Below are 13,692 nucleotides of genomic sequence, written 5' to 3' on the forward strand. Positions count from 1 at the left end.
GCTGCTATCTGGATAGTGCTTTTCCATTTGGAAAGTGACTCATCTGTGTTATCTTTTTTATGCTTATCAACAGTCCTGTGATCCAAACATCTCTTTCATTTCTCACTGAGAAAAAAACTAAAAAAACTCTGAAGGAGCGGTGTTATGAGTTCAATTGTGCCACCCCCTCCAAAAAAAATCATTCATATGGGGAAGTTGTAACCCCCAATGCCTCAGAATGTGACCGTATTTGGAAAAATGGTCATTGCAGATATAATTAGTTAAGATGAGGTCATATGGAGTAGGGCGAGCTCCTAATTCAATGTGGCTGGTGTCTTTATAAAAGGGAAGATTTGAGCACATATGTGCACACAGGCAAAATGCTGTGTGACAGATGAAGGCAGGGATGGAGATGATGTTTCTGCAAGCCAAGGAATGCCAAAGATGGCCCGCAAACCACCAGGACTGAGGCAAGAAACATAGGCCAGATTCTTCTTCACAGCCCTCAGAACGCATCCTGCCCACTCCTTCATGTTGGACTTTGTTCTTCCAGAAGTGTGAAATGATAAAGTTCTGTGGGTTAAGCCACCCAGGTTGTGGTACTTAGTTATGGCAGCCTTCACAAACTAACACAAGCAGATTCACCAAAATCTCTGAGGGGCATTGGGCACCAATGGCTTTCATGCTGCCCTATTGGAGAAGACACAAAGAAGAATCAGTGCCCCCCAACTCTGCTGCAGGCCACACAAAGCTCCCATGTCTTAGGGACTCCTGTCATTAGCAGTGATGCCCAGGCTCATACTCAAAGGAAATAGCAGAACTGGCTGGCACAGTGGGGTGCTTGAGGGACCTAGCAGTACCCGAGAAGGAAGAATCCAAGTTGAAGGGAAAAGGGAGCGCTGAGGCTGCCACTTGTCTGGGAAGGCGTGTGACAACCTCATGCCCCATGGGAGTCCCATGAACATATTTGGGGGTCATTACTTAGCAGGAAGCACAATTTCCCCATCAATGAATAGACTAAAAGTCACTGAAACAACCAGTTTAATCTGATCAACATTTTAATTAGGAAAATGACCCACAACTGTGAGTTCTCTGCTGGGATTGCTCTGTTCATCTTGGGAAAAGCAGTATACTCTCACTTCCTATATCATTAACAGAAAGTTGTTAACCGGAATCTTTTTGTGTCTGGAGAACACGGCAGTTTGGCAGGATTGCAGAGAGGATGGGAGGAAATGCGTTCTGAAAACATTAACAACTTCAGTCAGCTATTTTGACCACCAGTCAAGTGTAGCTTATACAACTCTTTCAAGATGAAAAATGGGAAATAAAATGAGAAAAGGAAAAAAGAAAAACTAAAACAAAATTATGATGTAAAAATATTGAGTCAGTCGCTTGCAATTTTCTATGTTTCCTAAATAAAATGTATGCTTCATTGCCAGGTAGGGCATTTTTTAATAATGCAAGATCTTGTTCCTTTTATAGAGTCTTAGAGCAGTACCATAAAAAGGAGTGTGGGAAACATTCAGAGGGAAGCAACAGGCTGGATAACTAAACTGTCAATAAACGTAAATGTATTATGTACATATGTAAATTCAGGGCCCCCCAAATCAGTTTGTGATCAGAGGCTCTCATGGAGCACTTGAGAATATTAACTTAAGTTCACAGCAGACACACGGAGAATGGAGATTCTGGTGGTTTAAAAGAAGATATAATTTACAAATATTATTAAAAGTATAACATTTCAGGGTGTGTATTAATTATATAGTTTTAAAAGATATTTGAAATTATTTAATTATAATTATATACTATAAGAAATAAATATCATAGAGGTTTTCATAACCCAGTACTGAAAAATTGCTAAAAACTATCAATTCTGGGTGTTAGAAATATTTGTTGCTTATATTATTCTTTGCCATTTTCTGTTTTTAAAAACGTATCTCTAAAGCATTTTTATAAAGATCTCTTATCCTCCTGTCTAACAAACATTCTGACTGCAGATCTGACATTTACTAGCATTGTGAGTTGGGGCAAATGTTTTACTCTTTCTGCATTGGTTCTTCAACCACAAAGTGAGGTTCATGATAATGTAAGGTTACTATGAGGATTAGAAGTGTTGTATATAAAGAGGTGATGGGTATAGCAAGCATGCCCCAAATAGTGATTACTCTTATTCCTGAATCTCCTCCCCAGTATATAGTCATTCAGCCCAGCCAGGAACACTTTGAACTCTGATGAGAAAACCTCACCTTCAAGGCCAGCCTGTTACGTTTTTACATTCTTCATTGTCAGAAAGTCCAATTACTGGTCTTCCTATAACTGTCACCAATGGTCGTTGGGGTTACAAAATTCTTCCACTCAACATTCTTTTGGCATTAACTTCAGCTAAGAACCTTGCACTCCCCTATACCTTTCCCTATCTCCAAAGCTTCTCTTTTCCAGGTTAAAATGTCTCAATATCTTTATCATCTTAAAAGACATTTAATTTTGAGTTCCTGTACCATCATGGTGAGTTTCCTCCAAGCATACTTCCTCTGACCTTTATCTCTTTAAATTGCAACACCTGGAGCTCAGAATGAAGCTGAACTTGCCTCTCCGTCCCATATCTTTACTCTCAATCATGGGTGGGCAAACATTTTTTATAAAGGGCCAGATAGTAAATATCTTCAGCTTTACCACCCATACAGTCACTATTAAATTACTCAACTTTGCCATTGTAATGCAAAAGCAGCCATACCCTGATACATGGGCATGCCTATGCTTCAATAAAAGGTTTTGGGTTTTTGTGTTTTTTTTTTTTTTTTTTTTTGCAAAAACAGTAGGCAGGCCATATTTGACCAACAGGTCATAATTTGCTGACCTCTGTGTTTGATGATATTCTCCCATAAAGAAGGAGTCCCAGTGGCCTTTTTCAATAGCTTCATCACACTATCATATCTTTTGTCATACTTGCCACTGAGCTATGTCTCCAACAACATGGCATCAATCTGAGCGCCCTTCTAGGTGTAAAGAAGGACATAGATAAAAGAATAAGAGTTCGCCAACCTCATTGTTGGTACATGTAGCAGAGAGGAGCATGTCAGAACACTGCAGAACAGATCCTTACTGCCAGTTTCTGCACAGATACAGCAGCAACTAGTCTGCACATATCCATCCAGATGCCACCATAACTGAGCTTAACACAGACAGAAGTTAATGAAAGTTTTCTACAGATACGCAGGAGATTTGGAGATCACAAATGGAGACCTTTGCCTTCATCTGTTACACATTATCTTGATAGATTCAGTTCACCTCTCCAAACTGTTGGGTCGTTCTTGGATAATCATTTTATTATCTAAATGTGTAGAGTCACATCTGTTCTTCTCTGTTGTTTATAAATTATTTTCTTCATTATTCATAAGTTGTTTGCATCATTCAGGTATTTACATGGTAGTAATTAATTAGTTGCTAATGAGGCACAAAAAGTCATCCAATTCCTTTCAGCAGTAGTTCATAATTCAATCCAATATTTTTTGTTTACTCAGACTCAAGAATGCCCTTAATTAAGATTTGCTGTAATTTCCTACCTAGATGATTCAGCTTCTATAGCGTCACCACCCTATTACCAGCACGCAAGTGAAAAGAACACTGGAGTGTGAGTCAGAATGCAAATACCAGTCCCATGTCTGTTATTTTTTAATTGGAGAGCTTAAGTAAGCTAATTAAGTTCTCTTCAACTGTATCTCTTCATGCATAAAATAGAGAAAATAATACTTTCCCTTCCTTCCTCACAAGGTTAATTTAATTGTCAAACACGGACATGGATTTGAAGGTTATTTTCTCCATATATGTAATATGTTTATTATACAGAAGGATACTTACATATACTGTTAGCAGAGAAAGTAGGTCACAGACCAGTATTACCATATAATCTCAATTTTTCTAGAAAGAACCACAAAAAATGTTAATAATGGTCATCTCTCTGTAGTAGAATCATGAGTGAAATTTATCTTGCTGCATTTTGCTTATTTGTAATTTCTGTTTTTCTACAATGAGCAATTACTGCTTGCATAAAAATAAAAGGTCCAATTTTAGAAGAACTGTTTATTGAATTATGAAATAACACATGTTAATTCTATAACATTAGCAAAATACAGAATTGTATAAAAAATCACAGATATGAAAATGCCCTTGCTGGACTGTTTATACAACCCAGAAAGGAGTTGCAGTAAGCCATCTCTAAGGCTGAGTTCTTACATCCCACGGTTCTTGATACTTGGTGAGTTATCCTAAGCAGCTGAATAACTATATGCATCAGTCAACATTTCTGGTAAATTTCCACGGCAATTTAAATAAGGAATTAAAACTACCATGGCCCATATAATTAGAGTTGAATCATAGAGAGCTATTTGGGTTGGCACTGCTAAAACTTCTGTTGTGATGCTCTTAAAATGAACAACAAATAAAAAGGTTGGTTTTTGGAGGACCTACATTTTAAATAATTTGGAATAAATAAATCTAAATATATAAAGAATATATTTTTAAAAACCAGAGTAAACAAGACACTAATTCCCTTAAAGAGAAGTGAGTTAAAGGTAAACTGAAAAAGTCAGATCTTATATTCTGTGCTGGAATTTTTTCAAATGGCTTTTAAAGCCTAGCTATTCCATCAGAGTCACAGTCACAAAGTCTAGCTATTCCATCAGAGTCACTCTAAATCAGTTTCTAAGATTAAATACGGATAAAAACACTAAGGCTAACGCAGAGTAATAGGAGTTTATATATGGTACAAACAAATTTCCTCTCCCTCTTGTATTATCACCAAATGGGAAACGGAATGAAATTTGTGATTGACTTTTTTAATAGAAGAAGTGCATTTTCATTCTCCTTACACCAAAAATCCCTGAATAGAAGAATTACATTGTGATCATAAATGCAGATAGAATCACAGCATTTTTTTTCTTTAATTCTTTTCAGAAGATTTTTTGCATTAGTTAAAGCTATTAACTAAAAATAAATCCAAAGGGAGAAAATATTTGCAAATTATATATCTGATAACAAACTTGTGTTTAGGTAGGGTGCATTAAGAAAAACCCTTACAACTCAATAAGAACACAAATAACTCAATTTTAAAATGAGCAAAGAATCTGAATAGACATTTCTCTAAAGAATATATACAAATGGCCAGTAAGCACACAAAAGGATGTTCAGCATCATTGCCCATCAGGGAAATACAAATTGAAACCACAGTAAGACACTACTTTATATCCACTGGATGACAATAATCAGTAATATGGAGAATATCATGTTGGCAAAGATGTGGAGAAATTAGAACCTGCATACTCTGCTTGTCAGAATGTAAAATGGTACAACCACTTTGGAGAACAGTCTGGCAGTGCCTCAGAAGATTAAACATAGAGTTACTATCTGACCCAGCAATTCCCCTTTTAGGTATTTACCCCAGAAAAATAAAAACTTATGTCTGCACAAAAATATGTCCATGAATAGCAGCATTACCCACAGTAGCCAAAAAGTGTAAACAACTGCATCAAGTGATGAATGGATAATATGTATAGCCATACAATGGAATATTAGTCTGACACTAAAAAGAACAATGTACTGATCTATGCTACGACATGAATAAACCTTGGAAATGTGCTAAGTGAAAGAAGCCAGTCACAAAAACTACATATTGTATGATCCTATTCACATAAAATGTCCAGAATTCACGTCATTGCACTCCAGCCTGGGAAACAAGAGTGAAACTCCGTCCAAAAAAAAAAAAAGTAAAATGTCCAGGATAAGAAAATCTGTAGAGACAAAAAAAAAATTAGTGATTGCCTAGGGCTGGGAATCTTTTTTTTTGAAACGGAGTCTCATTCTGTTGCCCAGCCTGGAGTGCAGTGGCGCAATCCCGGCTCACTCCGACCTCCGCCTCCTGGGTTCAAGAGATTCTCCTGCCTCAGCCTCCTGAGTAGCTAGGATTACAGACACCCGCCATCATGCCCAGCTAATTTTTGTATTTTTAGTAGAGATGAGGTTTCACCATGTTAGTCAGGTTGGTCTTCAACTCCTGACCTCGTGATCTGCCCAACTCAGCCTCCCAAAAGTGCTGGGATTACAAGCGTGAGCCACCACACCTGGCACTATACAGAAATCGTCTAACTTCTTTCCCTATCTTTATTCCCATTCTCCATACTCAAAAGTTCCACCTCACTTACCAACTATAGAGTCTTCAGGACCCACTCACTGAGGAGCTGGCTTCCTGTCAATCCTCAGTCTAAGGGATTTAAGATAACCCCGTCTCTGTTCCCATGGAAATACAGACTTCTTTTTGAGAAAGGAAAATGTCATTTGGATCTAAAATTAAGTATTTTGCTCATTCAGACACTGTGCTATAAATCCACCATCTGAGTTTATAAAGAAGCCATATTTATGATTGAAGAATCTCAGCAAAGACTAAGGTCAAGGTTTCAAGTAAGATTAAATTGAACACTCTGCTCTATCTTACGTGGCAAATTTTCCCTGTTACATATCCCTGTAAAGAGATTTGGATTCCCCTATGGCAAATTATTTTACTACGGAACTTATGTTTACCCATTTGAAATGTAAACCTTTATGTTTATATGAACATCCATGTCAAGATTTGTATCTACTGCTATAAACAGTAATAGCACAGGAACTGCTTTTTAATGTGCATGTAAGGTGTTACTGAACTTACAGGTTTATTAAATTATTATTATTATTATTATTATTCATTTCCTACCTAGCCCTAAGCCCTTTGCTTTTTAATACTATAAAAGCCCCTACATATCTTCTGGTTTTTGAAATGGCTGTGTTAAAACTGTTAACTGTCTGCTGAAGCATTTTGCTAAAAGTTTGAATCAAAAGTGCTTCTGATATTGCTGAAGCTAAAATAGGAGGTGGAACTTCATCTTTTCTCCTACTCCAGTGGCCTTCAGCCCCTCTTCTCTGCAGACTGTCATGCCCATAGTCATACCTTAGACTCTCCTCTTGCTGCTAGATGTTGGAGACAGCTGTCCATGCTATAGAGAAGATATTTACCAACAACTTGTGATCTTGGCCACCCTTCCCCAAACCCTGTGAAACAAATATCTTGGGCTGGGCTACAGCATGAGGAGCACCTTTTCCCCATGATCTAGTAAGCCTCACACTAAAGCAGAGTATGAGGCCCAATCTGCATCTTGGATCTCTCCACACCCCAGGCAGCTACAAAGAAGAAAAAGACAGAGTGTGAGCCCACAGTGTTAACCTTTTTAAGTTGCATAGACAAGAAAGAGAGATGAAGAAAAGATGGGCAATGGTCCTACAGAATAAACCCTGGTCAGCTAACCACTTTGGTCACTTGGGTAGAAGAGAGAAGAGAGTAAGTCATATCCATGAACTGACATATTTTTTCAAATTGACTTCACCCTGAGTAAATGTGGCCTCATCAGTACCCTGGAATCTGCCGAATAGATTAGCATGTCTTCTACCTTGAGGAAAGGAAGAAGGGCAGGGCATAATGGAGCCTCCCCTCTCCTAGAGGTCTACGATTTAGCATATTCAACTTCTGAAATCCAATGAAACCAATAAATCCAATAGATCACTAACCTCCTTCAACACTTCCATTTCACTTCCACCATTCTTTCCCAGCATTCTTGCCCCTTTGTCTCTCCATCTGACCTACCTTGGAATCCCCAGGCTTTGTGAAGACAAACAAACAGCTGAGCCGAGTTGTAGGAGACCACATTGCACAGATCGGCGACTCGGAGACACGTTGCACCACTTCTTTTCAAATTAACACCTTCTTCTATTCCACACAGATGTTTTTCCAACTCTCCAACACCCTTATGAGCCTTCTTCCTTTTTTTCTATCCACCACCTTTTCCCCTAGCAGATGTGCTTGACTCCCTCTCTACAGCAGAAATAGGCCTGTGAAGGAAAAGCTGGTGAAGTTGATGAAATTCTTGTATCTGAACCAGTTGTGCTTTCTTCCCTCCAGTCTTGCAGAAGAAGCTCCTCTTCAAACCACTAAGCAATATCCATGTTGTCTCTGAGTAGCATCTACTTATGCTTTTGTGATGTTGCTAAAAATAGAAGTCCTGATCTTACTGTATGTTTGATGTGCACTTCTTTTACTATGAAGGAGGACAAGCATCTTTTAAATGGTTTTATGTACATTGAATCTTCTTTACCAATTCCTTCCAACCAGCATTTTTCTCTCATTCTTTTTCACATTCTTTTTCTTTCCTTGTTATTTTTCTTCCTTTCTTAGTTGGCCCTCTATGTTCTTTGCTATGTTTGAGCACTGTCTATTCTCATTTGCTTTCTTTCCACTTTTGCCTTCATTTCTGTGATGGTTTTACCTTTTTCTTACATTTCTTTGTTGAGTTCTTTCAGCTTACATTTTATCATCTCCTGTGTCTCACTACATTTTCCTTGGGCTCTTACATATCTGAAGTTCCTGTTTCATAAAAGCAGTTGCATTATTGATTATTTTTAATTCACACAATATATATGCAGTGTTTACCTGCTTCAAGGCAGTATTTTTCTCATGAGTATTTCTTGTCTAACATTTTTTTTCCGTTCCTTCTTCCCTTTCCCTGTGGTTCCTAGTTAGGTGGATTTTCACTTTTTGATTCTTCATTATTGAAAGAGATAAATTTTTTCAGACCAATTATTTGCAGGTGCTTTCTGGGAAGAGACCAGTGCCAGGCTCCAACCTGGCTAGAATTCCTCATCCCCCAGGGTTTTGTGAATGGTGATGATGGGCAGCGGTGGTGCTTTCTCACGATAACAACTTTCTCTTCTCCCCTGATATCATAGAGATGGTCCATTTTCTCTACATACAACCTTTCTGTGTGACTTCTCATTTGGCTCTGCTTTCTCCAATTTTTAAAGGCAAATAGTGTGCAGAAGCACCTCTGCCCCTTATCTGTGTATCCTGTTGCAGTGAGGGTTTGGAGTTTTGCACCTCAAGGAGTACTCCTTTTACCTTTGATGGCTCTTTGAGATCTGCAATCTCTACATTCTCTCTTTCCATTCTTATCAGTTCTTACCTTCTCTGTTATTGCTTTGGGAATTTACAGCTCCTTACTTTAATCATAGTGGAGCTCATATTTTTGGTTTTTGCATTCATTTTTTGCCTTTGGATGATTTTTAGGAAAAGCTAGAGGAAATGCCAAATATGTGCTTTAATAACTAAGGCAGGTCTGTCTTTTTATACTTTCTCTGAAACCTCGCTCTGTGTATATTTTCAAGCTCTTCTATTTTTTTCTCAAGTTTATGTAAGGAAATAAAAAGCCTCCCTGGTATCCCTTGTACTTAATGTCCTTATCTACCACTGTGTCTCCTCTCATTCACTCAATATTTATTAAATGCCTACTATGGATTGGGCATAGCAGCTGGTATTAGGGTTTTAATGTTGATCAAGGTCAATGTCACCTCTGCTCCCTCTGAGCTTATAATCTAGGAGAGAGAGCGCTGAGAATCAAACAAGCAATACAAATACTTTAAATTCACTCTCCCACCTTTCATTTACTTTCCAGTTCTCTGTAATCAAGCTTCTGTCCCTCAACTCTGCTAATATTGTTCAGACAAAGGCACCAGAGAAAATTCCATTAACAAATCCAGTGGAAGATCTTCAGTCTTCAGCTCACCTTTCTCCTCCATGGGGCAGTTCACCATTCCTCTCTCACTGAAACGTACCCCAGATTTCCATGACCTCTCATGCTCTTTGCCCTTGTCATCTACCCTTGATTTCTCTATTTACTGACAGCTCCTCCTGCTTCTCATTAGCAGTGGGTATTCTGGGAGCACTGCACTAGCCAGCATGGAGGAACATGGAGATTCTGAGCTGACCCCCAGCTGCAGCAGGCTGCGCCCCGGCAGTGTTCACAGCAGCTGTGCTCCCTCACGGGCCCTTCAAGGGTGGCTGGATGGGCACCCACACTAAGTATTTAGAAATGATGGAATGAGGGACAGGAGATGACATCCAAGTTTATATAGCATTCTTGGTTTACCTGGACCTCATGGAGAGTAAAAGTTGGCATGAAGTCAATTGTGTGTGGGAATGCCAGAACTGCAGCTCATCTGCCTTGCACTGAGCTAGAAGGGGAGGGGCTGCAGACTGTGGTGTCTACCCCCTTCACTGCTTCCCTCAGCCATAACCACTCAAGGGAGATCTTGAAGGCATCTTGGAACGCAAAGATGTTCCAAGTGGCATTACTTTTGATAGCCCAAAATATAAACCACCTAAAAATTTAGGTCAGGAGTCAGCAAACTTTTTCTATAAAGGATCAGAAAATAAATATTTTAGGGTTTGCAGACCATACTGTCTCAGTCATAACTTGTCAACACTGTTGTATGTAACACAAAGCAGCCAGGGACAATATGTAAACAATATGGGCATGGCTGTGTCCCAATAAAACTATTTATAAATGTAGTACCATTGTTTGCCATTCTCTGGTCCAGGAAACAGTCAATAAAAGGATATATATGAATGGTACATTAAGTACTCTTTGAAAATTAGTAATGAATATTATTTAAAACATGAGAAAATGTTGCATTAAATAAAAATTGCAAGATACAAAAGCGTATGAATGGCTGTAATCATGACTGAAATAACACATCCAGCATAGGATAAAAAGATGACAAAGTGAATCAAATTACTCACTGTGGTTGTAGTAGGATGGCAGGACAGTAAATAGATAACTTTGTCTTTTCTCAATATTTGTTTTCATTTGCATTACTTTTATAATAAAAATTTTTTACCTTAAAAGAATTTTTTAAGTGGGTATGCACTCCAGACCTTTGTTCTTGGTCCTTTTCCCTTGTCATTCTGTGTGTCTTCCCTAGATATCTTCCTGCACCCTTACAGTTTACTCTACTTTCTACGACAAACAACGGTCAAATCTATGTCTTTAGCTCAGGGTTTTCTTCCGAGCTCCAGATTCATATTTTAGCCACTTACTTAAACCTCAATACCAGGGTGTCCCTCCTTCAATTCCAACTAGACAGATACAAAACTTCAAAAGTAATAATATTTGAAGTAATATCTCTGAAGTAATATCTCCAAAACGATTACTAAGCTAATATCCCCCTGCCTGGTTTAGTGGCTTTTCTGTATTCTGCTTTGCCCAAAACTAAAGCCAAGCATTTACTCTAAATCCTTGCCATTTTCTGATAACTTTATATGTATTTTATTTATTTTTCCTTTTTTCTTCTTTTTTTAACTGGAACCACTCCACCTGCATTCTCCCCTTCTTCCTCACCCAAAGGAAGAGGAGAACGATCACCAGTGGCAAGTAGTAGTAGCAGCAAAGCAACTCCACTAGCCAGCTTCACACTCGGGATCACCCTGTACCTTCTCCTTGTGGGTTCTGCTGCTCTTCTGCAGCTCTGTACACATTCAGAGAAACTTCCCTAGTAACAAACTATAGAATTGATCCATGAAGTATAATCTCTCAATGTATTTTAATTCTGCTCCCTGGCCTCCAAGCCCACTTTGACTGCCCTGGTCCAATCCCTGGTTGTCCCAGGCCCAGACGACTGCCATCGCCTCTCAGCTGGTCTTCCTGCCTCAGTCTGACTCCCTTCCAGGCAATATTTCCACCAATCTCAGGGTGATCTTCCTAAAATCCAAATTTAATCACAACAGACTCCTATTTAAATCCTTTAATTCCCCCTGCTCCTTCTTCTGGATAAAATATAAACTCTTATCATAATTTTAAAAACCTTGCATGATCTAGCCTCTGCCTACCATCCCAGAATGATGTCCTGCTGCTCCCCTCTGTCCCCTGCCCTATACATTATGGGCTACTATGCCTCATCATTCCTTCTCAAATCAACCATGACAGTTCAGCCCTGTACCATCCAACATGCTTTTTCCTGGGATATACTTCCTGAAATATTTCTTTTCCTGGATCACACTTCCTGTATTTTTCTAGCTACATGTATCATTCTACAGGATTCACCTCAGTGGCTCCCTCCCCACCGAAACCTGGCCTGCCCCACAGCCCACCCTACAACCTTGTCTCCTCTGAGCTCCTGTTTGATATCCTAGATGCATCTGCCCCATTGCATTGGAATTCAGTATTTGTTCATCTGGCCTTTGACTAGGCCAAGAGCTTGTTGTCTTACTCATCACAGCACACTTAGTATATTCCAAACAGCCTAGAGCTTAAATGCTTGTGAATGAATGAAGGAGCAAGAGATTGAATGAACTGTAGTGAGATTATGATGCAGGGAACAACCCACACTAGTCAGTGCGGAGAGGCATTTTGTAACCTTAGTGGTGTTGAAAGATGGGAAATACAGTCATTCTCTCTGGCTATTAAGTGATTTACAGCAGATATTTTCTGAAGTGTTAAAAGTTAAATCAATTTCCAGGAAAACATGACTGGTGATGTAAAATATGTCGTGAGGGGAATATTTTCCCTCCTAATACTTTCCATGCACATGAAAGGGAAAAGTGCCCCCACCACATATGCATGATGCTGTCATCTAGACGTTCATGCTTTCATGTTTCTCTAGGCCCTTATGTGCAGGGTAGCAAATGAGTATGTTGGCCAGGGATCAGTTCACGCACAAAGTTGGCGTGCTCTTTGCTGTGTAATGAGTCATCTCCTTGTCGGTACCTGGTCAGCCCCAGCTCTGAGACAGAGCAGATAGGAAGGGACCCATTTGACATACATCCTAGATGCATCTGTCCCATTGTGTTTGAATTATACTGGACTGATCTGGCCGGGCATGAGGAATAGTGCTCCATTTAGGCATGGAGGCACCCCTAGGGCCCTGTCTACTATAAAAGACAGCTATTGGATCCTGGGAGTGCCCATGATGAAGCCAAAAGAGATATCAGGCCACACACATAAGGAATCCATGGGTGTTGAAAAATATTGATAAGATGGACATTGTGTCCTATGATGGAAGTCCCACATGAGAGCAAAGGCAGAACTTAAGGCCGTGGTCAGAAGTCAAGGTACAGGTTCAAAGTGGACACCAGGGAGCAGGCAAGGCAACAGCAGTTTCCTTAAGAAACAAAACATACACTACAAGACAATGGCAATATGGTATTGATCCTGGTATTTTTATGCATATAGATAAGGACTGTGTACTGAACATTTTTTTGGTTTTGGGTGTCTAGAACCATTTCCTCATATGGTAGGTAATAGAACCTATCTTTCCTGTGGAAAGTGTATTCTTGTGACTTGAGTGAAGCTAACCTCACCCAGTCTTGACCCCACGGCGGGCACATGGCCCAGACCTGACCTCACATTCCTCCCCAGGATGCTGGGTCTCCAAGGTGATTGATTGTAAGTGCCAGGCCTGTGGCAGCCATGTTGCTTTCCTGTCTGAAGGATGAACAGGCAGAAACAAATACAAATGTGAGATGCAGAGAGAGTCAGAGACTGGAGAAGAGCATTTGACCCCTGAAGCAAGAAGCAGCACTGGAATTTCTTTTTAAAGTCTGAATTGGGTGTCTGTGGCTTGCAGCCAAAGGAATCCTCCCTCTAGAGGCCAACGCGTGTTGCTCTTGAGAGGCGGGCGGACTTCATCGATGCTTGGGGCTAGATTTGCAGTGTGAGCAGGGCACCAGATCTTCTGAGAAATTTTCACAATTCTCTGTGTGACCACCACATTTTATGCTGAGATTTTGTTTCCCAAAAGATAAGTCTAGATTTTTAGTCACTGCTGTTATATTCTTTCCTATGCCTTTGTGTTCCCCATCCT

The 13,692-nt window shown here is 39.6% G+C and overlaps 1 non-coding gene and 1 pseudogene across 1 annotated transcript; one reads left to right on the forward strand and one right to left on the reverse strand.

Moving 5' to 3' along the window:
- Positions 1-9,790: 9,790 nt before the first annotated feature.
- Positions 9,791-10,224, forward strand: LOC140709589 (tRNA-splicing endonuclease subunit Sen15 pseudogene; annotated as a pseudogene).
- Positions 10,225-11,197: 973 nt separating this feature from the next.
- On the reverse strand, positions 11,198-11,423 carry LOC119626361 (small nucleolar RNA U3). Its single transcript, XR_012090485.1, has one exon. It is a non-coding gene; the product is annotated as a small nucleolar RNA U3 (small nucleolar RNA).
- Positions 11,424-13,692: the final 2,269 nt, after the last annotated feature.

This window comes from Chlorocebus sabaeus, chromosome 21 (assembly GCF_047675955.1).
Source record: "Chlorocebus sabaeus isolate Y175 chromosome 21, mChlSab1.0.hap1, whole genome shotgun sequence".
Classification (NCBI taxonomy): domain Eukaryota; kingdom Metazoa; phylum Chordata; class Mammalia; order Primates; family Cercopithecidae; genus Chlorocebus; species Chlorocebus sabaeus.